Source organism: Lithobates pipiens, unplaced genomic scaffold (genome assembly GCF_037356315.1).
Source record: "Lithobates pipiens isolate NorthernLeopardFrog02 unplaced genomic scaffold, aLitPip1_a1.2 Scaffold_11, whole genome shotgun sequence".
Taxonomy (NCBI): Eukaryota; Metazoa; Chordata; class Amphibia; order Anura; family Ranidae; genus Lithobates; species Lithobates pipiens.
Window position 1 is genome coordinate 1,351,918 of NW_027507696.1, and position 22,633 is coordinate 1,374,550.

Here is a 22,633-nt window from a genome sequence, read left to right on the forward strand (position 1 = left end):
AAGCTGAGGCTGCCAGGAACAAGCTAAGGACAGAGAGGCAGGGTTCATGGACTTGCAGGCTTGGCTTAGCTAAACTAATAGATTTAGTTAAAGCGGGATTCCACTGTCTGCAACTTTTTTTTTTTTGGCAATATGACAATTAATAACAAAGTTAATTATAGCACTCACTTCTTCTGTTTTAAAATCGATTGTCTGTCCGTTTTGTCCGCATTGGAGAACTTATAAAATCTCATCCTGACCGTTGTCATTTTGCCTGTGGGCATGTGAAGCCCACAGGCATCCTCTTCCCGGGATACGGGCATGCTGATGGACCAGCATGCACCGCCCGTTAGAGTGCCGATCTCGCGCATGCGCAGTATCGCCGCCATCATCTGCACAGGTTGTCATCACAACGGGCGGCGTCGTAGGAAGTCCCGCCCCGTTGTGATGGCAACAAAGATAACCATCATATAACCATCATACAACGGGCGCCTCACAGACTCCTGGGAAATAAAAACAACGATCCCAGGAGCCCCTGCGGCCGACAGGAAGAACTGACCTGCCGCTGAAGCCCCGCCCATTTACGCAGCAGCACCGCCCCTTTCCGGAATCTCCAGAGGCAGGAAATTTGAAAGATGAAGAAAACAGAAGAAGACATCAGAAAGGTAAGGGGAATATCTAGCGATTAGGGAAGGGGGGGGTCACATAGACGTAGGACTAGTAATTCGGGTGGAGCTCCGCTTTAATGAAGGCGAGAGATGGCTGAGCAATGGTAATCAGCCAAGGGTTTCTTACCTGGCTCTATGAATGCACAACAGACTTGAGATGGTAGCGCAATCAGGCAAAGAACAGCTGGAATAGGAGATAGTGATTTCTATCAGTACCCGAAAAAAAGCACCACTGGCAAAAATGTCTCCTTTTATTGTTAGGAGTTCATTTGAACACTTTATTTTTTGGGCAGTTGAAAAAACTGACTAGCATGCTGTCCTTTCCAAAACATTAACACCCATACTTGGACAATGTCGTTCTTTAGCATCTGCTGGTTCACAGTCTTCCCTAACCCAACAAAAATGGTCAAACATATGTAAGTTTTTATTTTAATACCCATTACCATTTGTCTGGAAACGATTGTCAACGAGATTTATTCATTTTGCAGTATATTTTACATAATCACATTTTTACCTTACCAGTACACCAGACAATGCAGCCAGCACCCTCGCTGAAGAACCTGTGAAAAAGTCAATTACTGGACCAATTGTCTGAAGAGAACATAGTAGTCCAAACTGTGTGCCCTTGTACACACGGTCGGATATTCCGATGGACAATGTCCAATAGGACCGTGTTGTCAGATAATCTGACAGTGTGTGGGCTCCATCGGACTGTTTCCATCGGAGTATCCGACGGACCAAGTTTTCCAACTTGTCTATAACATTTTCTGACAACATGCTCCGATCGGACTTTGTCCGATCATGTGTAGAGAATTCCGTTCGGACAAAGTGCCACGCATTGCTCAGATCAAATTCCTAGACCAGGGATATGCAATTAGCGGACCTCCAGCTGTTGCAGAACTACAAGTCCCATGAGGCATAGCAAGACTCAGACAGCCACAAGCATGACACCCAGAGGCAGAGGCATGATGGGACATGTAGTTTTGCAACAGCTGGAGGTCCGCTAATTGCATATCCCTGTCCTAGACCAAAGCTATTGGCTACTAGCCTGAACGTAGTCCCGTCGTAACGAAATAATGTCATCACCTCCTCCCATATCCGCCTACATGACTTCTCCCGAGCCTCACCCATCCTCTGGAACTCACTACCCCAATCTGTCAGACTGTCTCCAAATGTATCCACTTTTAGGCGATCCCTGAAAACTTTCCTCTTCAGAGAAGCCTATCCTGCCTCCATCTAACTGCACTATTGTCTCCATTAGCTCATCCCCCACAGCTATTACCCTTTTGTATAACTTGACCCTCCCTCCTAGATTGTAAGCTCTAACGAGCAGGGCCCTCTGATTCCCCTTGTCTTGAATTGTATTGTATTGTATTGTAATGTCTACCCCAATGTTGTAAAGCGCTGTGTAAACTGCCGGCGCTATATAAATCCTGTATAATAATAATAATAATAATCACGTTAAAGCGGTAGTAAACCTGCAATTTTTTTTTTTAAACCTGCAAAGCAAAAGGCATAATGAGCTAGTATGCACCGCATACTAGCTCATTATGAAATACTTACCTTAGAACGAGGCCCCGACATCTGGCCCGATCCACGCCGAGGGAGCTGACATGCTCCCTCGGCGTTTCTTCCGGGTATCGCGGCTCCGGCGCTGTGAGTGGCCGGAGCCGCGATATCGTCACTCCCGCGCATGCGCGCGGGAGATTTCATTCCGGCCTGCCGGCCACTGCCGGATTTTCAGACCGAGAATCCCCTTGTGCGCATGCGCCGCTGCAGTCAGCGGCGCATACCGAGGGGAATATCTCCTAAACCATACAGGTTTAGGAGATATTTTTTTTACCTACAGGTAAGCCTTATTATAGGCTTTCCTGTAGGTAAAAGTAAAAAATTTGAGTATACAACCACTTTAAGTGCTCATGCACACGGGCGTTTTAAAAAACTGGCTGCAAAGTTAGCTCCAACGCCTGGAAAAATCTGCATTAAAAAACACGTTGGATTGCATTGGCGTTTTTGCGCGTTTTTTAGCGTTAGCGTTAAGTAGCATTTTTAAAGAAACACATCTCTTGGCTATAGCACTCAGAAAACAAAGAAAATATGTTGCGCGTTTATGCGCGTTTTTGTGCGTTTGTGTGCGTTTTCCCGCGATTCGCGTTTTTACAGCTCTAGCTCCGCGCCACGGAACGCACTGGTCCTGGGTTTTTTTTTACAGCTTAAAAACGCCTATGCCATTTGCAGCTCAAAAACGCCTAGGTGGGCATGAAGCCATAGACTAACATGGACAGGCGTTTTTTAAGCTGCAAACAACGCTCAAAAAAGCGGCTGTAGAAACGTCCGTGTGCATGAGGCCTAAGTACGATGGGATTTTCTGACAACTTTGTCCGTGTGTATGCAACAGTTTCGGACAAAATCCGACGGATTTGGTTGTGGAAATGTCCGACCCGTGTGTACAAGGGCTTTGACAGAATTTGAAGAAATAAAGAAAAATTGGAATTGCTGCCACGTCAATTAATAAGATCCACATGTTTATGTTCTTGGTTCAGTATTAGGAAATAGAAGCGAAATTGCGTGCATTTTATGAACAATGTAAACAGGTCTCTCTTCACATCCATCAAAAGGCATGGCCAACGTGCACAATTTCACATAGATGTGTCAGTTACATTTTAACAGGGCTCTGTTAAAACCATTGCAGACCCCACAACATGACCAAAAAGCACATATCTTGTTATATATGGCACATGTACTACAAATGTCTTTCAAAAAAAGTTGTCTTATTAAAGCATAATTACTGAACATCACAATAAATAAAGAAGCCAAGAAATAAATCTTTAGCCAATAGGGCCCAGCAATGTCACTGAGACATTAACCTTGTCAATTCTTATTGAGTTGGTATTGTCGGCTCCGGAGGAATCACAAGTCTCGTTTTCATATATATTTTGTCTTGGCTCACAGTATAGCTGTCCCAATACTTCACAAAACCGGTCCACTTTCCGCACTGCCCCATACCAACGTCTCCACATCCATAATGGCTTCTGGGCACGGAACCCGGCTCTGGTGTCACATCTGCAGGCCAAACAGAAAATGGGGACAAGGCTCAACAAATCGATCAAATATTTGTATTGACGTGGTTTAGGCTTTCCTAAAAATTCTCCCTGGTTTTCGGTAATCTCTCGTGCGGTCTCTTCGTACTGTGTTCACATTAAGCGGGGAAAGAGTCATGCGTGAAGAGGACCTGGTGTAACTGCGGAAAAGGAGACAAAAGTCAAAATTGAATACATTACAAGTCTTTTTTTTTCAAGATTATTGCACATACTAAAATTTGTGGTTTCCAAAATCACTGAGGACTACACGAATACTACTTCATAAACTCATTATCACTTTAGAAAATCTACAAACTTTCTCTGGGGTAAAATAAGTTTTATGTGGGACATTTTATTAAAGCAGTTGTGCATCAATTAAAAGTTGTGTCAGTGCTATGGAAGTGCCCCAAATGTTTTTGATATTGGCAATCTATAGTAGATGTTATGCATAGCATTTATCAGACTTCATTTACCATGGACCCCGTTCAGTGTCTTTTGGGGGCGATAGATGATGAAGCCTACCAGCAAGAAGTTAGGCAGCCCATAGACGGTGCAAATTTCTTTCCCGCAACCACGGGTTGAAGGAAAGAAATTTGCACAATTCCCTCATCAACACAGACAGTGCTGACAGGGGAATCCCTCCTGCCCAGCAATTGTCTTCTCCTGGCAGCAGGTCAGGACTTACCATTGGGCTTGACTGGGCTCAAGCCCATGGGCCCCACCCAATAGGGGGCCCTGCCGAGATACATAGCCGAGTGTACTCCGCTCGGCTCCACTCACAGTCACGCCCAGTCCTGCCCTATGATGGACATAACACAGGGACTGGGTGTGACTGTGAGCCGAGCTGAGTACACTGGCTCCGCTTGGCACCGCTCGGGACTGCGAGAGGACCCGAGAGCTGCCAAGAGCCACCAAGAGGACCTGAGAGCCGCCGAGATACATAGGACTCTATCTCGGCTGCGTCATTTTTAAAATTCAAGACTGCAATGACAAGGCTGCAAATGACAATGGGGCAAGGCTGCAGATGGATGGGCAAGGCTGCAGATGGACACTGATAAGGCTGCATTGATGGGTGTCTAAATGTAAGTTTTTTTCCTTAAACTTCCTTCCTAAAAGTTTTTTTTCTTAATTCCCTCCTAAACTTGGGATGCATGTTATACGCCGGCGCGTGTTATATGCTGATAAATACAGTAGTGTATAGAAGGTAGGGTCTGAAAGTGACTCAAGCCCAGGGGCCCCCAGCACCCTAAGTCCTGCACTGCCTGGCAGGGTCAGGCGGAGGAAGCCATCCCTGCCGGTAGATGACATTGATTATCACTAGCGGCTATAGCAGCATCTTGCGATAATCAGAAGCTAATCCGGCAGGCTGGTTGTACCCAAGTAATGCGATCACCTTAGTACATTCAGCCTGCCCATTAATGGTTTGAACCTCGGCCAGTTCCTGCTCATTAAAATCGAATATGGTCTGCCTTATAGTCCCAGTAACGAGGTTGCTCTTTTTGGCTAGGAATCTGATTGTTCTAAAATGATTATCCCCATTAAGGGAGCAAAGGCGCCACCCCTCTCTCCAGCCACCCCCTATATAAATAATGGATAGATTCATGCATTGCCTCCATCGCCTCCACCCCCTATTCAGGCATCTGGCCCCTTTTCGAACGCCGGGCGCCTGAATTTCAGCGACGGGGGTGTCATTTTGAAGCACCTGATTAGGGTCGTAGGCTCCAATAGGCTTAAAAAAAGGTGAACTGCAAGTGCAGGGCATTAATATTCGCTGTTCTAAAATGAGAACCGCCTCTCTCCCAATCAGGAAGCGCGGGTGTGTTACCTGTCCCCTGATTGGTTGAAACGTGAGGCGCTGTGATTGGACGCCTATTAGGAGGACTGGAGGAGATGTTTGGAGGACACAGCTCGCCGCCATCACCCGCTGTCCCACCGAGATAGGGTAAGCGCCGGGCAAACGGCGAGCGGGGTCACAGTGTTAACTTTTGATGGGCACAGTGGCAGCATTTGATGGGCACAGTGATGGCTCCCCTCTGTTTTGCATTGGTGATCTGGCCAGTAACCCACCTCCTGTATTAAGGTGCCCCTACTCTGGACGAAGGAGCACAGGGAGCAGACTTCATTGGTCATTAGTGGCAGGGTCACTGGTTTCTAGAACACTTGTGGCCAGGCTGCACAGGGTCATTAGTTGTTATGGTTCTTATAGCCACCTACACCATACAAACCAAGTTATGGTCACCAGTCTAGTTGCCCTACCGTGGTGCCTGGAGATGAAGATAATTAACCACTTGCTTACTGGGCACTTAAACCCCCCTCCTGCCCAGACCAATTTTCAGCTTTCAGCGCTGATGCACTTTGAATGACAATTGCGCCGTCATACAACACTGTACCCAAATGAAATTTTTATCATTTTTTTCCAACAAATAGAGCTTTCTTTTGGTGGTATTTAATTACAGCTGGGAGTTTTATTTTTTGCTAAACAAACAAAAAAAGATGTAAAATAAAAAATAAAAAAAAATCATGTTTAATAGTTTGTTATAAAATTTTGCAAACAGGTCATTTTTCTCCTCCATTGAAATGCGCTGATGAGGCGGCGCTGGTGGGCACTGATAGGCTGCACTGTTGGGCACTGATAGGCACAGTTAAGTTGGCACTAATAGGCACAGATAAGGTGGCACCGATGGGCACAGATAAGGCAGTACTGATGGGCACAGATAAGGCGGCACTGATGGGCAAAGATGGGCACAGATAAGATGGCACGGATGGGCGGCACGGATGGGTGGCATGGATGGGCACTGATGGGTACCACTGATAGATGGGACTGATGGGCACTGATAGGTGGCACTGATGGGCGGCACTGCTGGGCAATGATGGGCGGCACTGCTGGGCACTGATGGGCACTGGTAGATGACACTGATGGGCACGGATATGTGGCACTGAGGTGCAGCACTGTTTTTGCGGCAGATTGTGGGCACTGATAGGTGGCACTGTGGGTACTGATGGGTGGCACTGTGGGTACTGATGGGTGGCACTGTGGGCACTAATGGGTGGCACTTTTTTATTCTATAAGTGGCACTGTCAGGGGGCAGGTGGGCACCGATACGCTGGCCGTGATCGGCTTTTCTTTTCGCTGACAGCGCGAGGAGGAAAAATAGCTGATTACAGGCTCTGTTTTGTCACATGATCAGCTGTCATTGGCTGACAGCTGATCACGTGGTAAGGGGTTGGAATCGACCCCCTTGCTCGGATCCGTGATCAGGCGAGTCTCAGGGGGCACGCAGGCCACTTGTGCACGGGACGACGTCAATAGACGTAGTCCCGGCAAAGGAGGTCCGCGTTGTAGCCGTCATTCGGCTATAGCGCGGATCTCTAGTGGTTAAACATTTTTGGATAGGCAAAATAGTTCACACATATGTATTTCAGCGGCGTATTTAGCCGTTTCCAAGAGTCGAGCTTTAATTAAATAGCAGACATAGAAAATGGCAAGATTTAATATTAAACCAGTTATCTCTAGATTACAAACAAATAAACTAGAAGACAATGACAGAAATAATCATCAAAGTAGCAGAACAGAAAAACAAGATGGGAGCCAGACAGCTGCCGCCCTCCTTGCCATCCGCTTGTGCTGAGAGATGACTCCAATATGGCAGCGTACACAAAAACAGCCTGCAAGACATGTGCACATGGCGGGTGCCACCTGGCTCCCAGCTACTCAGGAAAACGAATTAGGTCAAATATTTGAAACAATTGTGCCAAGCTGTTAACACGCCGTACAGGATCAGCCGTCAATTCACAAAACGCAATGCATTCCTTAGACACTAAATATTAGTTATGTAGCCGACTTATTCAAAACAGTTGTAATATAATGTGCAAAGCTTATCTCTGGCTGTTTGTTTTAGTTTGTGGTGGCGAAGAATTACAATTTCCCATTAAAGAGTTATTTCTTCAGTTTCTGTACTTGTGACACCCGTCAAGTATTAAGCATTTTGTCACCAGGACAGAAAAGCATACAGTGAGGGGAAAAAAAAGTATTTGAACCCCTGTTGATTTTGTACGTTTGCCCCGCTGACAAAGAAATGATCCGTCTATAATTTTAATGGTCGGTTTATTTTAACAGTGAGAGACATAATAACAACAAAAATATCCAGAAAAACGCATTTCAAAAGAAATTGATTTGCATTTTAATGAGTGAAAAATTTTTATTTGACCCCTTTGCTAAACATGACTCAGTACTTGGTGGCAAAACCCTTGTTGGCAATCGGAGGTCAGACGTTTCTTGTAGTTGGCCACCAGGTTCACACACATCTCAGGAGGGATTTTGTCCCACTTCTCTGCAGATCCTCTCCAAGTCATTAAGGTTTTGAGGTTGATGTTTGGTAAAGCGACCCTTCAGCTCCATCCACATATTTTCTATGGGATTAAGGTCTGGGAGTTGTAAAGGCAGAAGGTTTTCTATGTTAATGCATTCTATGCCACTAGGGGGCCCCATCAGGGTTGCCAGTCTCAGTAAAACCAGGGGCAGTATGTAAACATTTGTGTTTTTTTTTTTAAATGACATCTGTCTCTGAAATGTCCCTTAACGACATCCTTTTGGTCTAAAAATCCTGAGATTATAGCTGCCCCGCCTCTCCAGTACCTTCTCAGCCAATAGAAACATGTCTTTGTGTACTGTGTGATTGTATACTGTGTGTGTGTGTGTGTGTGTGTGTTTGTCTACTGTGTGGCCCCCATAATCTCTGATTGCCTGGGGGGGCCCCATAATCTCCTATTGCCCAGGGGCCCCATGAGTTGTCAGTCCACCCCTAATTCTATGCATTAAGATAAACACCCTTCTGTGTGTAGCAGCCTCCCTACCACCACCCCCCCGCCCCCCCCAATTACCTACCTGCGCTCCTTCTCTCTCCAGCGATGTCCACAATCCCCTCAGCCATCCAGTACACTGCTCCTGATTAGCTGAGACAGAGCAGCAGTGCCATTGGCTCCCCTGCTGTCAATCAAAGTCAGTCAGCCAATCAGGGGAGAGAGGGGACTGGGCCAGGTCGGGGCTCCATGTCTGAATGGATAAACGGAGCTCTGACTTGGCTTGGGTGCCTCCTGTAGCAAGCTGCTGCCTGAGGGGGCACTCAAAGGAGGAAGGGACTAGGAGCAGCAAAGGGGGACCCGAGAAGAGGAGGATCCCAGCTGCTCTGTGCAAAACCAACTGCACAGAGGTGGTAAGTATAACATGTTTGTTTTTTGATAAAAAAAAAAAAACAAGCCTTTACAATCATTTTAATGTGTTTCTTCTTGAGCAACTTCTTTGTTGCCTTGGCCGTGTGTTTTGGGTCATTGTCATGCTGGAATACCCATCCACTAACCATTTTCAATGCCCTGGCTGATGGAAGGAGGTTCTGACCAAAGATTTGATGGTACATGGCCCCGTCCATTGTCCCTTTGATGCAGTGAAGTTGTCCTGTCCCCTCAGCAGAAAAACACCCCCAAAGCATAACGTTTCCAACCTCCATGTTTGATGGTGGGGGATGGTGTTCTTGGGCTCATAGGCAGCATTTCTCCTCCAAACACAGCAAGTTGAGTTGATGTCTCATCTGACCACAACACTTTCACCCAGTTCTCCTCTGAATCATTCAGATGTTCATTAGCAAACTTTAGACGGGTCATTACATGTGCTTTCTCAAGCAGGGGGACCTTGCGGGTGCTGCGTGATTTCAGTCCTTTACGACATAGTGTGTTACCAATTATTTTCTCGGTGACTATGGTCCCAGCTGCCTTGAGATCATTGACAAGATTCTCCTGTGTAGTTCTGGGCCGATTTCTTACCGTTCTCATGATCATTGAAACGAATGCCCCATACACACGGTCACAGACATTCTGAACAAAAAATCCGTCAGATTTTTTCAGACGGATTTTGGCCACAACTTGTCTTGCATACACACGCTCGCACAAAGTTGTCGGAAAATCCGATCGTTCGGGAACGAGGTGGCGTACGACGGGACTACGTAGAGGCCAGTAGCCAATAGCTTTCGTCCCCAAATTTTTTCTGAGCATGCGTGCCACTCTGTGCGTCGGAATTCTCTACACACGATCGGAAAAAGTCCAATCGGATTTTGTTGTCGGAATATTTTAGATCCAGCTCTCAAACTTTTTCCGTTGGAAAGTCCGACAGAAAAAGTCAGATAGAGCCCACACACGATCGGATTTTCCGACAACATAATCTGATTAGTGTGAGGTCACCTTGAGGAGAGGTGACAGATGCACACCGTAGGGATCAGGAGTGCACCGCAAGGTTGTGGACCCTACGGCTGACTGCTGCAGACGGGGGACAGATCCCACTGGGGTTAGAGCGTAAGGTTCCCTGGGGCGCGGAGTCTAAGAGCCAGCAGGTGTTCACCAGCGCCTCTAGTGGTGAGGATGGACTTGGCTGCAACTGGCTCCAGGTCGCGACCCCCAGAGTCCCCCAGCTCTCACCCACAGTAGGCAACAGGAGGATAGGAAAAGTGAGGAACAAAGCCAAGGTCGGGGCCACAAGCAGACAGGAATAGTCAGGGACACGCCAAAAGGTCAGGATCACAGGCAAACAGGGATAGTCAAGGACACGCCAAAGTCGGTAACGGAACAACAGAAGAGCACACGGCAGGTAACAGGAAGCTAACACACAAAGGTTGATCAGCAGGGTTGGCCTGCAGTGCACAGGTTAATATAGAGCTCCCTGATAGGAGCTAGGGTGGAGCCATGCCAGAGGATGGATTACAAAAGTAGACAGGTGAGGGTCGGCTGGTCTCTAGATGAACACATGGAAACAGGTAAGCAGAACAACTATTGCATAACCATGACAATTAGACTTTTTCCGTCTGAATTTCCGACCGTGTGTATGGGGCATAAAAGAGGTGAGATCTTGCATGGGGCCCCAGACCGAGGGAGATTGAGAGTTATTTTGTGTTTCTTCCATTTGCGAATAATCGCACCAACTGTTCTAAGCCTCTCACCATGGTTTTTGATGATGGTCTTGTAGCCCATTCCAGCCTTTGTGGAGGTCTATAATCTTGTCTCTGACATCCTTGGACAGCTGTAATATGACGGAGAAGGGTTCTCACCGCTCCAGGAGCACACTTGCAGGCTGTAAACTGTCTCTTTGGATGGGAAGCCACAGGTGCTGGCTATTACCACTAGCAACAGGCGAAAAACAAGCTCTGGACCGCCGCACTCTTCAGAAGACTACTTTCTTTTATTGGAAAATCACATCACCGCTCAAAAAACACAGCGAACAAGGAAAAACTGCTGACGTTTTGCACTAGCTGGAATAAGCACTACAGCTAGTGCGAAACGTCAGCAATTTTACCTTGTTCGCTGTGTTTTTTGAGCGGTGATGTGATTTTCCAACAAAAGAAAGTGGTCTTCTGAAGAGTGCGGCGGTCCAGAGCTTGTTTTTCATCTGATCCTTGGACAGCTCTTTGGTTTTAGCCCTGGTGGAGAGATTGATTGCTTCTGTGGACAGGTGTTTTTTTATACAGGTAAGAAGCTGAGATTAGGAGCAATTCCTTTAAGAGAGTGCTTCTAATCTCAGCTCGTTACCTGTATAGAAGACACCTGGGAGCCAGAAATCTTCCCGATTGATAGGGAAATCAAATACTTATTTCACTCATTAAAATGCAAATCAATTTATAACTTTTTTTAAATGCATTTTTTAAGAAATATTTGTTGTTGCTCTGTCTCTCACTATTAAAATAAGCCTACTATTAAAATGATAGTGTGATAATTCCTTAGTCAGAGGCCAAACGTACAAAATCAGCAGGGGATCAAATACTTTTTTCCCTCACTGTATACAGCAAAAAAAATAAAAACATTGGTAGGTGTTGTAAACCATCCTTGCTCTACTAAATGTGTATTTCTGTCTGTGTGTCTACTTTGGAAGGTTTCCCATCACCATCTTTATTAAGGGCACATGGGCGCCGCCCCCACTATCTATGCCATCCCCCCTCATACATGCGTCCGGCCCCTTGCAGGACGCGGGGCGCATGTATTACAATGGCGGGGGTGTTTTATTGAAGCACTGATTACAGTTAAAGGCTCTAACAGACTTCAAAATAGGATGGGCTCGGGGAGCAGTCAATGCGCTCACAGCCCACCCAGGTGTGTTGGAATAGTGAATTAATATTTGCTATTCTAACACTGGTCCTCCTCCCGGGCCAATCAGGAAGCGGGTCTGAAACCCGTCACCCGAGTGGATGAAAGGATAGGCAGTCCTATTGAACACGAGGACATGCACAGCCACCGTGATGGAGGAAAGAGACACAGGAGCCACTGCCCGATGCCCATTCTTCCAATGCCCGATGCTTGCTGCCCGATGCCTGCTGCCCGCTGGGGTAAGTGCCGGACCGACCGGCAGACTGGGGGGTGATTGTTTGCCACCCCCACCAAAAAAAAAACACCAGCTGCCACTGGCCTCAACAGGAAGTGAGGGAAAATTTGCCTGCTAAGGGCACAATTGACAGCAATAATTGGCAAAGGCTCTAACCACTGATTGGTCCCGCCAAAACAAAAAAAAAGCATTTTGGTTGGAGTTTTGGTTTTAGGAATAAATAGGTATGTAAATGTTTCTAAAAAGTGATTTTAATGGAGTTTATTTATAAAATGAACTTATGGGGAGATTTTCCTGACTTCCTGTTATAGGAGACTACTGACAACGACTATATTATAAATCAGTATTAAACTCAAACCACAAATGTAATATACTGCAGCTTACCAATCATTAGATGTGGTGGCTGCATTCGTTTTCCTTCTCTTGGGCTTTTTTCCCCCTCTGTTTTTACCTGATGATCTGGCCAGTAACACACCTCCTGTATTAGCGTTCCCTCACTCTGGATGAAGGAGCACAAGGGGCACAGCAGACAGTAGTAATCCTAATTTTGGGGAAGGGGAGTGTTAGATGGACTTGCAGATTTAGATACACTAGCAAACTGAAGCCAAACTCCAGCTCACACATTTGTTACACAAGCAGTTACAGCAAACGTTTTATTTTATTTTGCAATAAAGGTTTTACATAAATAAAACACATTTGTAGTAGAAAATGAACAAAAACAAAGCTGCAGACAAGAAGCAGTTAGACACAACGTGCAACCAAATTCATAACAATAGTTTGCCGCGCTAAAAATAGAGATGCGCAAAACAAACCAATTTGGTGCAATAGTGAAATAAACGTGAAAGTTCACTTTGAGTGCAAATAATGAAAATGATAGAAGAAGGTGTCTGAGAAGAATTCCGTGATCACCACGTGGACCATCCCCACTAGAGGAAATGGACTCTTACCAGATTCAAACAGGCGTGGCGACACAGCGTGAGCGTGCTTAAATCTGGTAAGAGTCCATTCCAGGGCCGGCCCCACCATGGGACACAAAGGGACCATTGGTCCCGGGTGGCGGGTTCTGAGAGGCGGCAGGTTCTGAGAGGTGGTGGGTTCTGAGAGGTGGTGGGTTCTGAGAGGCGGCGGGTTCTGAGAGGTGGCGGGTTCTGAGAGGCGGCGGGTTCTGAGAGGCGGCGGGTTCTGAGAGGCGGCGGGTTCTGAGAGGTGGTGGGTTCTGAGAGGCGGCGGGTTCTGAGAGGCGGTGGGTTCTGAGAGGCGGCGGGTTCTGAGAGGTGGCGGGTTCTGAGAGGCGGCGGGTTCTGAGAGGCGGCGGGTTCTGAGAGGTGGTGGGTTCTGAGAGGTGGTGGGTTCTGAGAGGCGGTGGGTTCTGAGAGGCGGCGGGTTCTGAGAGGCGGCGGGTTCTGAGAGGTGGTGGGTTCTGAGAGGCGGCGGGTTCTGGGAGGTGGTGGGTTCTGAGAGGCGGCGGGTTCTGAGAGGCGGCGGGTTCTGAGAGGCGGCGGGTTCTGAGAGGCGGCGGGTTCTGAGAGGCGGTGGGTTCTGAGAGGCGGTGGGTTCTGAGAGGTGGCGGGTTCTGAGAGGCGGCGGGTTCTGAGAGGCGGCGGGTTCTGAGAGGGGGTGGGTTCTGAGAGGTGGTGGGTTCTGAGAGGCGGCGGGTTCTGAGAGGCGGCGGGTTCTGAGAGGCGGCGGGTTCTGAGAGGCGGCGGGTTCTGAGAGGCGGCGGGTTCTGAGAGGCGGCGGGTTCTGAGAGGCGGCGAGTTCTGAGAGGCGGTGGGTTCTGAGAGGCGGTGGGTTCTGAGAGGCGGTGGGTTCTGAGAGGCGGCGGGTTCTGGGAGGCGGCGGGTTCTGAGAGGTGGCGGGTTCTGAGAGGCGGCGGGTTCTGAGAGGCGGCGGGTTCTGAGAGGCGGCGGGTTCTGAGAGGTGGCGGGTTCTGAGAGGTGGCGGGTTCTGAGAGGCGGCGGGTTCTGAGAGGCGGCGGGTTCTGAGAGGCGGCGGGTTCTGAGAGGCGGCGAGTTCTGAGAGGCGGTGGGTTCTGAGAGGCGGTGGGTTCTGAGAGGCGGTGGGTTCTGAGAGGCGGCGGGTTCTGGGAGGCGGCGGGTTCTGAGAGGTGGCGGGTTCTGAGAGGCGGCGGGTTCTGAGAGGCGGCGGGTTCTGAGAGGCGGCGGGTTCTGAGAGGTGGCGGGTTCTGAGAGGTGGCGGGTTCTGAGAGGCGGTGGGTTCTGGGAGGCGGCGGGTTCTGGGAGGCGGCGGGTTCTGAGAGGTGGCGGGTTCTGAGAGGCGGCGGGTTCTGAGAGGCGGCGGGTTCTGAGAGGCGGCGGGTTCTGAGAGGCGGCGGGTTCTGAGAGGTGGCGGGTTCTGAGAGGCGGCGGGTTCTGAGAGGCGGCGGGTTCTGAGAGGTGGCGGGGGCGGCGGGTTCTGAGAGGCGGCGGGTTCTGAGAGGTGGCGGATTCTGAGAGGTGGCGGGTTCTGAGAGGTGGCGGGTTCTGAGAGGTGGCGAGTTCTGAGAGGTGGCGGGTTCTGAGAGGCGGCGGGTTCTGAGAGGTGGTACATTGACGCCCAAGAAGACACTGATTCCGCCCGATTGCTCCTCTCCTTATCCCACTGTGTGGATGGCCCGGCGCCACTGCAATTAGAGGTAATGGCAGAGCACTCGCTGCCATACTGGCACAGCTGGCCACCCCAAAACAAACAAAATGACCTTATTTTATATTCACTACCAAGATAATCTTTAGTGCGAATATAAAGATATTCCCTTTTTTTCTTTTCTCCAAAATAAACAACTTTATGCCTCTCCTCCTAATTTTGGGGGGTAGCACTATAGCCTATTCACAAGCATATAAAAAAAAGAGTTTTTTTTCCACCCGCACATCCTCTCCGCTGCTCCTCTCCATTGCTGCTGACAAGGGAAAGGCAGCTGACAGGCTGACGGACAACAGCGTGAAGGGGGAGGAGCTTTCTGCTGAGCAGAGAACCCATGATGACAGAGGGATTGCTATAGGCGTGGCTGACACTGAGAGAAAGTGTCAGTGCCACTAATCCAATCTCCACCACCCCTGTCTGTGTCTAACCCCCCTACCACCCCTGTCTATGTCTAACCCCCCTACCACCCCTGTCTGTGTCTAACCCCCCCGACCACCCCTGTCTGTGTCTACCCCCCCGACCACCCCCGTCTGTGTCTAACCCCCCGACCACCCCTGCCTGTGTCTAACTCCCCGACCACCCCTGTCTGTGTCTAACCCCCCGACCACCCCTGCCTGTGTCTAACCCCCCGACCACCCCTGCCTGTGTCTAACCCCCCGACCACCCCTGTCTGTGTCTAACCCCCCTACCTGTGTCTAACTTGCTTCCTACCACCCATGCCTGTGTTGAACCCCCTCCCTACCACCCCTTCCTGTGTCTAACGCCCTCCCTACTACCCCTGCCTGTGTCTAACCCCCCTACCACCCTTGCCTGTGTCTAACACCCTCCCTACCAATCCTGGCTGTGTCTAATCCCCCTACCACCCCTGCCTGTGTTGAACCCCCTCCATACCACCCCTGCCTGTGTCTAACCCCCTCCCTACCACCCCTTCCTGTGTCTAACCCCCTCCCTACCACACCTGCCTGTGTCTAACCCCCTCCCTACCACACCTGCCTGTGTCTAACCCCCCTACCACACCTGCCTTTGTCTAACCCCCTACCACCCCTGCCTGTGTCTAACCCCCCCACCACCCCTGCCGGTGTCTAACCCCCCCTTACCTGTGTCTAACCCCCTCCCTACCACCCCTGCCTGTGTCTAAACCTCCCTACCACCCCTGCCTGTGTCTAAACCCCCCTATCACCCCTGCCTGTGTCTAAACCCCCCTACCACCCTTGCCTGTGTCTAACCCCCTCCCTACCACCCCTGCCTGTGTCTAGCACCCTCCCTACCACCCCTGCCTGTGTCTAACCCCCCCTGTCTGTCTAAACCCCCCTACCACCCCTGCCTGTGTCTGACCTCCTCCCTACCACCCCTGCCTGTGTCTAACCCCCTCTCTATCACCCCTGCTTATGTCTAAACCCCCCTCCCCTCACCACCACCTCGGTCTGAACCCCACCACAACTGTTGCATGTAAATCTGACTTCCTGATAAATATAATTTTGGTTTTAATTGTCATGATATAAAATGATGAATGTGGGGGCCTTTTAGTGGGTGTGATTTTTATTTGGGGGGGGCAGCATTTTATTCCTGGGCCCAAGCAGCACAATGTCTTGGGCCGGCCCTGGTACATTCTCTATATTGGTGATCAAGGAATTCTTCTCAATTAGACACCTTCTGTCACATAGTGGTTTTCATTATTGTATTGGGACTGTCATTTTCATTATACGCACGCAATCTTTTTTTCTATATTTTCACGTTTTTTTTTTTTATATAGCACAAAATTGGTGTGTTTTTGCACAATATTATTCTTAGCGCCGCACAATATTTTTATGAATAAATAAAAGCTGAACATTTGTAAACACTCATTCAGTAGTAAATGGTTTGCCTCAACAGTGTTAACAGATACATTTGCAGGAGAGCTTGTTCTTTAAAAAACAGGACTTACTGGCTCACAGGATCACCAGATGGAAATAAAGGAAAAAAGCCTGAAAAAGAAGCCTAATGCAGACATCATATCTAAGAATTGCTGTTCTGCAATATAATAAATGTTTGCTTTGGGTTTAATACCACTTTAAGCGCCTTATTTTGAGGAGTGTGAAAGAGGCGTATCAATTAGAAGACTAAACAGAACTATAGTGGTAGCTTTGGGTGGGCTTGGGAAGAGTAAACCCTTTTTTGTCAATTTTGTATTGCTGGCCATGACCCGGTTTGGGAGATTTGAGAGTGGCCATCACTGGGCCAGGACGTCAGCTAGTAATCATAACCTACCAGAGGTTGTAATCCCCTGTTAGGTTATTGTTGCAGTCTCTGCAACTACTGGAAAGATTTCACACAATTTCCTCTCTCAACAAGAAGTGAGGTTAAATCTCCCCAGTGGGACAAATGTGCACAAATTAAAACCTAACAGGGTGCTAAATAGGGCCAAAACCAGTGGTGGCGCCCCCTCTCTCCTCGCCACCCCCCTATATGCAATGGATAGATTCATGAATAGCATGAATATATCCATGGCCACTACGGCCGCCACCTATTCATGCGTCCAGCCCCCTTTCAGGTCACCGGGTCATGAATTAAAAGCGGCCAGTTTTTTTTTTTTTGAAGCACCTATAAGCTCTAATAGGCCTCAAAATAGGGTGAACTCGGGATGCTGAGGATGCGTCCGGAGCCCACCCAGGTGTGTTCCAACAGCAAATTAATATTCGCTGTTGCAACACTGATCCTCCTCCCAGCCAATAGGGAAGCCGGACTGATACCCATCACCCGATTGGCTGAAAGGACAGGCGATTCTATTGGACATCTAGGAGGAGTGGAGGAGACGCACAGTGGAAACGAGGAGGAGAAGAGCAGCCCGGTCCCCGCCGCCGCAAAACCATTACACAGAGCAGGTAAGTATAACATGTTTGTTCTTTAAAGCTGAGATCCACCCTAAAGTGGACCTTCTGCTCATTGGAATCCTTCCCCCCTCCAGCGCCACAATTGGCACCTTTCAGGGGGGAGGGGGGTGCAGGTACCTGTACAGTACAGGTATCTGCACCCACTTCCTGGACAGCTCTCTGCGGAAAGGGGCGTAGATTACGCCCCTTTCCGAAAGTCCCCCGCTGCCTGCTGGGAAACACACAGATCCCAGAGGCAGCGGGGACCGTCCTTATTGCGCAGCGCGACTCGCGCATGCGCAGTAGGGAACCGGGAAATGAAGCCGAAAGGCTCCACTTCCTGATTCCCATACCCAAGATTGCGGCGGCAGCACCCGAGAGACGATTGAGAGATCGGCTTCGGGTGCCGACATCGCGGGCACGCTGGACAGGTAAGTGTCACTATTTTAAAAGTCAGCAGCTGCAGTATTTGTAGCTGCTGGCTTTTTAAAAAAAAAAGCGCACTCCCGGCGGACTCCCGCTTTAAAAGAATAAAAAATTGAACGAACGTTCTTAAAATTATTTTTTTTTTGAAGGAAGACATTTTTTTTTGTATGGCCAGCATAAGTGACAGCAGGCGGACGGAGCTTTTATCAAGCCACCTAACTATGACACGGGAGTCTGTCATACATAATATATTAGAGTTCTGTCTGAAAATCGGAAAACAATCTCTAATAGTATATACAGTATATCTCTTCTGTCTGTCTCAGAGTGAGTTAGAGATTTTGCTCCTTAACCATACAGTTGGTTATTTATTAGTTATCACTGCATATAGATATTTAAAGCGGAGTTCCATCCAAAAATGGAACTTCTGCTTTAAGCACTCCTCGCCCCCTTACATGCCACATTTGGCAAGTAATTTTTTTGGGAGGGGCTTCATTAGGAGGGGGACTTCCTGTCTCACTTCCTCCTTCCGCCCAGGGACCGCCAAGGCGACTCCTCCTTTTGCATTAGGAGGCCCCTCCCTCTAGGGGATCTCCTAGGACATGCGGCAGGTCCCAGGAAATCGCCTATCCAATCAGGGAGCGCAGCGCAACTCGCGCATGCCCGGCCGTGAAGCCAACAGCTGTCATGGCCGGGTGCCCAGAGTGGCAATGGAGGCGCTGGCGGAGAGGAGCGACACCCCGTTCGGTCGCATCGCTGGACCATGGAACAGGTACATTTCTGTTTATTAAAATTCATCGAAACAATAATAGCCCGACTAATCGATTAAGAAAGTAATCGTTAGTTGCAGCCCTAGTGCTAACTAGGGTTTCCATCTTTTCTTCAAGCCAAACCCGAACACTTTAGTGGTGCACGGCATTTATTATTTTTGGAGTTTTACACCATAACATTGTAAAGGACCTGGGACACTTTTGGGTGCCCCAAGGCGAGTAGTAATGTAGCTTAGTGCGCTACAGTGAGTGTGGCCAAATTGTGGCTTCATCCACAGCTAGGAGTTTCAGAATGTGGGCGGAATCGCTGCGATTCTGCCCACGATTCCCGAATTGCCGCAAATTGCGGGATGCTTCGCGATCCCATTACTTTCAAAGGCCCCCCCCCAATCGCGGCAGGATTTTGCCATGATTGTCGCCACACAAATCGCGGGAAAAATTGTGCAAAGAGAATTGGGGGACACACCTATTACCCAAAATAATTTTCTATTCCGCTCGTGATCCGGAACGCGTAGGTGTGAATGGAGCCTGTGAGTCTTATACACAGAATGCAGGGGACAGGAGTGTGTAATGCATATTAGGAGCCATGAGTACGAAACAAAAAGAGTGCAGGAGTCAGGAGTGTGTAATGCACGGTGTAGGGCTAAGAAGAGTGCAAAATTCCCTCCGCGAGCAATATTCTTCCCCACTTTACCTTTTCATCAAAAATCCTCACTTCCTCTACTGCAACAAAAAAAAAAATCCAGCATTCATCTTTGTGCTCACCCTCCAGCCCCCCAGCAAAAATCTATTCTCCCCCTCCCAGAACAACCCCCCTCCCCAAACAAATCTTCTTCCCCCCTTCCACAGCACAAGTCCCACTCCACTATCCCCTAAATCCCCAGTGCCAACACAATCCTCCCTTTTTGCTCATTCCAGCACTTATCCTAACCACCCCCCCCCCCCCCTAATACAAATCATCTTCTTCCCTACCAGCACAAATCCTCCCCCCACCAATACCCCCAAGGCCACCAACAGGGGGTACCGTACCATCAGGCCTCCTGTAGGGGTCCCCAGCACACAGTTGGACCCAGACAGCAGGGGTATAGGTGCAGCGGGCCAGAGAACAATTACAGAGGAGACAAACTGGAAGAGAGAGAGAGGTGCTGGAGTGCAGTCGTTTTTAATAAATTAAATGTTTAAAAACAATCTGTATTGCACTCACATATGTCAGAGTGGTAGGCATATCGCAGTCTGTGAAGTCCGCTGTCAGCATTCTCCTGATCCCCTACAGGAGGCCCGGTGGTACCCCCTGTCAGTGGCACTGGTGTCCGGATCTCAGGCAGAGGGAAACCCGGACACAGCATTCAAAACCCAAACTGTCCGGGTCAAAACTGGACAGGTGGCAATCCTAGTGCTAACCCTTCCTTGCTCTGTCCAACACCAGAATTTAATTTTTTGCTAGAGTTGTGCAATAAGGTTATGAAATGACAATGCCTCTCTTAAACCATCCGTATTTATTATAACTGCGCCCCCACAACAAAAGAAAATTTAATTTCCTTTACTTACGGATGCAGTTTGTAAACTTCTACAAATGTAGCTTTTGTTTATAATCACTTTAAGAAATGTCCAGAATTTTAAACAGCTTATTGAATTATCCTACTAGGAACAGTTCTGTTCCTGTGCTGAGAATAGTACAGATCCCCCTGTCTGACATGGTATTATCCAACACGGAAAGGAACATTTTCATACAGCCAAGTTGGCTCTAATTTTGGCCGTGTATACACAACTCTTTTTTTTTTTTATACCCTAAAATTGCACTCCAGATATGAAAGCAGCAGCCGACGCATGCAGTAAAGCTTGTGGGATAGGTAAAAAGAACTGACCTGGTGTAATATAAAAGGGAATTAATAAACAAAATGAATTGAAATGCACTCACAAGTATAGGCCCTTGTACACACGGTCGGACATTCTGCCAACCAAATCCGTTGGATTTTGTCCGACGGATTTTGTCCGACGGATTGTGTCCGAAACTGTTGCATACAGACGGTCGGACCAAGTTGTTGGAAAATCCAATCGTTCAGAACGTGATGACGTTATTTCGTTACGATGGGACTACGTTCAGGCTAGTAGCCAATGGCTTTGGTGTAGGAATTTGATCTGAGCATGCGTGGCACTTTGTCCGATCGGAATTCTCTACACATGATCTGAGTATGTCCGATCGGACCAGTTTGTCGGAAAATATTTCCAACAAGTTGGAAAGTTGGGTCCGACGCATATTCTGACTGAAACAGTCCGATGCATACCACACACAGTCGGATTATCCGACAAAACGGTCCGATAGGACACATTCCGTCGGAATCTCCGACCGTGTGTACAAGGGCTAGGAGAAGTGCAGTGCCCATCGGTTGTCCAGTAGACATCTTCTGAAAGTGGAAAACTCATAGGAGCTTTGGTGCCCTACAAAACCATCTGTAGCCATATCCTGAACTTGCAGTCTTTTTTTAGTCCCACCCCGCAGCTTAGGAAAACAAAGAGGTGAGCTGTGGGATGGGAATGACCCAGCCCAGAGTTCAGTCAAGTAATGAAAGAGCATGAATATTAAATTCAGCTAGTGAGGAGTTCAGCAGATGATGGAGATCATCTTTGCTGAACAGCAGATCACAGCTGGATCCACTGGGCAGGTGAATCAAAGACAAGCCATCGTAAGAAAACATGCAAGGGGAGCGAAGTTCTTCCTCAAAGTCCATTCCTATAGTGCAGTCAGCAGAACTTCCCTTAAAGTGCAAGCCCTTGTACACACGGTCGGAGATTCCGACGGAATGTTTCCTATCGGAGCGTTTTGTCGGATATTCCGACTGTGTGTGGTCTGCATCGGACTGTTTCCGTCTGAATATCCGTCGGACCAAATTTTCCAACTTGCCGGAAATATTTTCTGACAAAATGCTCCGATCGGACATACTCCGATCATGTGTAGAGAATTCCGATCGGACAAAGTGCCACGCATGCTCAGATCAAATTCCTACATCAAAGCTATTGGCTACTAGCCTGAACGTAGTCCCATCGTAACGGAATTACGTCATCACGTTCTGAAAGATCCGTTTTTTTTGTATATCAAAAGATAGAAAACCCAGTGGTGATTAAATACCACCAAAAGAAAGCCCAATTTATGTGAAAAAAAAATGATAAAAATTTCATTTGGATACAGTGTTGCACGACCGCACAATTGTCATTCAAAGTGCGACAGTGCAGAAAGTTGAAAATTTACCCTGGGCAGGAAGGGGGTGAAAGTGCCCAGTAGGCAAGTGGTTAAAGTATAAATATATGCAAAACGTTTGTTTCACTTTGGATAGAACAAGGGAGGGTTAGAAAACAATTAGTGTATAAAGTACCTCTGCGCCAACCACCTTGACAAGGGGAATAGAGGGATGCTGCAAACACTGAAGGGAGCTTCACCTACTCCCTGAGCAATATCGATTAAGTGGTTTTAGTGTTGCGCAAATGGGGAAATACAAGAAAGGAGGGGAGAGGGAGGGGGGGGGGGAAGGGGGGAGAAAGAGAGGGAAGGAGAAAAGAAAAAGGGGAAAGGAAAGAAAGGGCAGGGAGGGGGAAGGGGAACAGATGAGTATGCAGGTAAAGGATAAAAGGGTAAAGGTCAAAAAGTGCTAGTGTAAAATTATATGTGTCTGGGTGTGCACAAATCCTTGTTCGGTACGTGCTAAACTAAAATAAATGTTAGAGAGTGACAATCAAATATAGATTCTGATAGAGTGCCATACAAATAAAAACTCACAGTAATGGATGAATGCCTGAAACAATAGACATACAAATCGTGGGTGTTGTGCAAAACTGCAATAAAATATGCTGACAATAAATGAATATATAACTT

At 48.2% G+C, this 22,633-nt stretch overlaps 1 long non-coding RNA gene across 1 annotated transcript in view; it reads right to left on the minus strand.

Annotated features, from left to right (window-relative positions):
- Window positions 1-880: 880 nt before the first annotated feature.
- The window catches only part of LOC143959346 (uncharacterized), a 29,474-nt gene continuing 7,721 nt past the window's right edge, over window positions 881-22,633 (minus strand). Inside the window, exon 2 of the long non-coding RNA XR_013270209.1 lies at window positions 881-3,888. This is a non-coding gene — a long non-coding RNA (uncharacterized LOC143959346). The remainder of the gene's footprint in view (window positions 3,889-22,633) is intronic.